This window comes from Panulirus ornatus, chromosome 12 (genome assembly GCF_036320965.1).
Source record: "Panulirus ornatus isolate Po-2019 chromosome 12, ASM3632096v1, whole genome shotgun sequence".
Taxonomy (NCBI): Eukaryota; Metazoa; Arthropoda; class Malacostraca; order Decapoda; family Palinuridae; genus Panulirus; species Panulirus ornatus.
In genome coordinates this window covers 2,069,753-2,073,593 of record NC_092235.1, presented here as the reverse complement: position 1 = coordinate 2,073,593, position 3,841 = coordinate 2,069,753, and positions in this window count along the sequence as shown.

Genomic DNA, 3,841 nt, shown 5'->3' with positions numbered 1-3,841 from the left:
CACCCAGGCGACCCCAGGCCGCACACCCAGGCCGCACACACAGGCCGCACACCTAGGCGACCCCAGGCCGCACACCCAGGCCGCACACACAGGCCGCACACCCAGGCGACCCCAGGCCGCACACCCAGGCCGCACACACAGGCCGCACACCCAGGCGACCCCAGGCCGCACACACAGGCCGCACACCCAGGCGACCCCAGGCCGCACACACAGGCCGCACACCCAGGCCGCACACACAGGCCGCACACCCAGGCGACCCCTGGCCGCACACACAGGCCGCACACCCAGGCCGCACACACAGGCCGCACACCCAGGCCGCACACACAGGCCGCACACCCAGGCGACCCCAGGCCGCACACACAGGCCGCACACCCAGGCCGCACACACAGGCCGCACACCCAGGCGACCCCAGGCCGCACACACAGGCCGCACACCCAGGCCGCACACACAGGCCGCACACCCAGGCGACCCCAGGCTGCACACCCAGGCCACACACCCAGGCTGCACAACCAGGCAGCACACAGAGGCCGCACACCCAGGCTGCACACCCAGGCAGCACACAGAGGCCGCACACCCAGGCGACCCCAAGCCGCACACCCAGGCCGCACACACAGGCGACCCCAAGCCGCACACCCAGGCTGCACACACAGGCCACACACCCAGGCAACCCCAGGCTGCACACCCAGGCCGCACACCCAGGCTGCACAACCAGGCAGCACACAGAGGCCGCACACCCAGGCGACCCCAGGCTGCACACCCAGGCCGCATACCCAGGCGACCCCAGGCCGCACACACAGGCCGCACACACAGGCCGCACACACAGGCCGCACACCCAGGCGACCCCAGGCCGCACACACAGGCCGCACACCCAGGCCGCACACACAGGCGACCCCAAGCCGCACACCCAGGCTGCACACACAGGCCACACACCCAGGCAACCCCAGGCTGCACACCCAGGCCGCACACCCAGGCTGCACAACCAGGCAGCACACAGAGGCCGCACACCCAGGCGACCCCAGGCTGCACACCCAGGCCGCATACCCAGGCGACCCCAGGCCGCACACACAGGCCGCACACCCAGGCCGCACACCCAGGCCGCACACCCAGGCGACCCCAAGCCGCACACACAGGCCGCACACACAGGCCGCACACCCAGGCGACCCCAGGCTGCACACCCAGGCCGCATACCCAGGCGACCCCTGGCCGCACACACAGGCCGCACACCCAGGCCGCACACACAGGCCGCACACCCAGGCGACCCCAGGCCGCACACACAGGCCGCACACCCAGGCTGCACAACCAGGCAGCACACAGAGGTCGCACACCCAGGCCGCACACACAGGCCGCACACCCAGGCTGCACACCCAGGCAGCACACATAGGCCGCACACCCAGGCGACCCCAAGCCGCACACCCAGGCTGCACACACAGGCCACACACCCAGGCAACCCCAGGCTGCACACCCAGGCCGCACACCCAGGCTGCACAACCAGGCAGCACACAGAGGCCGCACACCCAGGCGACCCCAGGCCGCACACCCAGGCCGCATACCCAGGCCGCATACCCAGGCTGCACAACCAGGCAGCACACAGAGGCCGCACACCCAGGCGACCCCAAGCCGCACACCCAGGCCGCACACACAGGCGACCCGAGGCCGCAGACCCAGCCTGCACACCCAGGCGACCCCAGGCCTCACAGGTGCAGATACATGCTATAAGCAGACTCGTTTGAGGTATTTTAGGCCAAGATGCAGAGAAACTTTAGAGATCATATTTTGAGGTGCCAAACCTGTAACACACACAAGGGAAGTCCCACTACCCCGCAGACTGTGTTAAGATATCCTTTACCTGCATACCCATGGAAAAGAGTTCATATGGACATATTAGGAGGTTTTCCTAGGTCCATGGTAGGCTATAGATACATTTTAGTAATTACTGATGCCTTCACGAGATACTGTGAATTAGTCCCAGTTCAAAATAAAGACGCAGCCACTGTCGCTATGGCGCTCAAAAGTCATATCTTAGACAGACATAATGCGCCGAAGATTTTAGTCAGAGATAATGGTGGGGAATTTAATAAAACCTTTATTAGAAGAACTCTGTAAATTGTATAACATAAGTAAATGTAATATAATGGCACATCACCCAGCCTCGAATGGCCTGGCAGAAAGGTTGAACCGTAAGATCCTCCAGTGTCTTCGCACCAACATTAATTTTGATCATGATGAATGGGATGAATACCTGTCTGATGTCCAATGTTTATTAAACTCTGCATATCATAAGTCAATTGGAGACACACCCTTCCATGCCTTACACGGTTTTGATAAAGTGTTGCCGTATGACATAATAGCGTCCCCTCCTTCATGTCCAGCGGTCCAGAAATCAGTTGTAGCGGAAAAATATCGCACGACTCAATTGATTCATCAAAGGATCAAGGAAAATCTAGGTGAAGCCACAACAACCTTCACGAACCAGGCTGATAAATCCACGAAACCATCAAAGGTACGTGGCTCCCGGACTCTTGGTAATGGTGCAGGAATTAAACTCTACAAGTGAGGATCGTAAACTTGGCCCAAAATGTTCTGGTCCCTATAGAGTCTTAGCACATTTAAAGAGACAAAGGTTCAGGGTTCGACATCTAAATACAGTATTCTGAACATGATCATCCCGGTACCACACCAGACAGTATTCCTCAAACCCCAAACAATGTCACCCAACCAACTTCTACCACTGTTCAGACTGTCCCCACACCACAACCGACCACCCTCACAACACCACCACACACACATCAGTATTCATTAAGACCTCGCCTTTAAGAAGTTGCTAAGTTTATCATTTTCCAGGTTCTTCCTTCTCATGTCCTTATGGTGTCTTCCTGTATATGACACCATGTCAGTACCAGGCGCCCTTTTCACGACTCCCCGCGGGGTCCGCCTCGTGAGGGACACAGTTAAGTTGGGCCTGGAGGGTCTGCCCTACACTTACGATAATTTAGTAAAACTACTGGAGGCCGTACCTCGCTTACGGTCTACCTTACTCAAGGTTTACACCAGTGCGTCCATCAGAAACTCTAGTGTTGCTCCTCAAACTTTGTTAAACCAGTGGACCTGGAAATTGAATATACCTGTGTGATTCTGTATGACATAATATAAGATATTGAATCTCCAGCAAATATTAATGCCAGGATGAACAAGGAAAAACAAAGAAGAAGCAAGAGAGCTCTGCTTAATGATGTAGGGTCCCTCCAATCATATTTGTTTGGTATTGCTACTCAGGAAGAACTTAATTCAGTTAGGAATCAGGTTAGATCCTTACAATTTCAACAATTTCTTAACAACAGGTACATTAAGGCTGAGGCTAAGATCTTAAAGCAATATTCAAAGTATTTAAATAACATCATGTTAACAGTTAATGACATCATGTTAACAGTTAATGACACAACATGTAGACCTACTGTCAAAGTCTGTTAATACCATATATGCTATAGTGACTATTTCCACATATGTTGATGGTTCATATGCCCAGATCACTTATTATGTACATTATTTCACTGACTTATTGGAAGATGTTAATAATCTGGTAAACCAAGTTGTCATACCATCATTTTTTCCCTTCTCGGAACTCACACGTACCATTAAACGAGCGATGACGAAATTCGGTTGCACCCCAGCTCTCCCTCTGCATCACGTGGCCAGTTATTACTCCTTACTAACGGTTGACGTGATCCTCGAAGCGGTCATTATCCACATACCATTCACTGACTCCAATACTTACAGCCTTGTGAACGTAATACCATTCCATTTTAATTATACAAAAGAGTTGCAAAAGACTATCGTCCTTGCT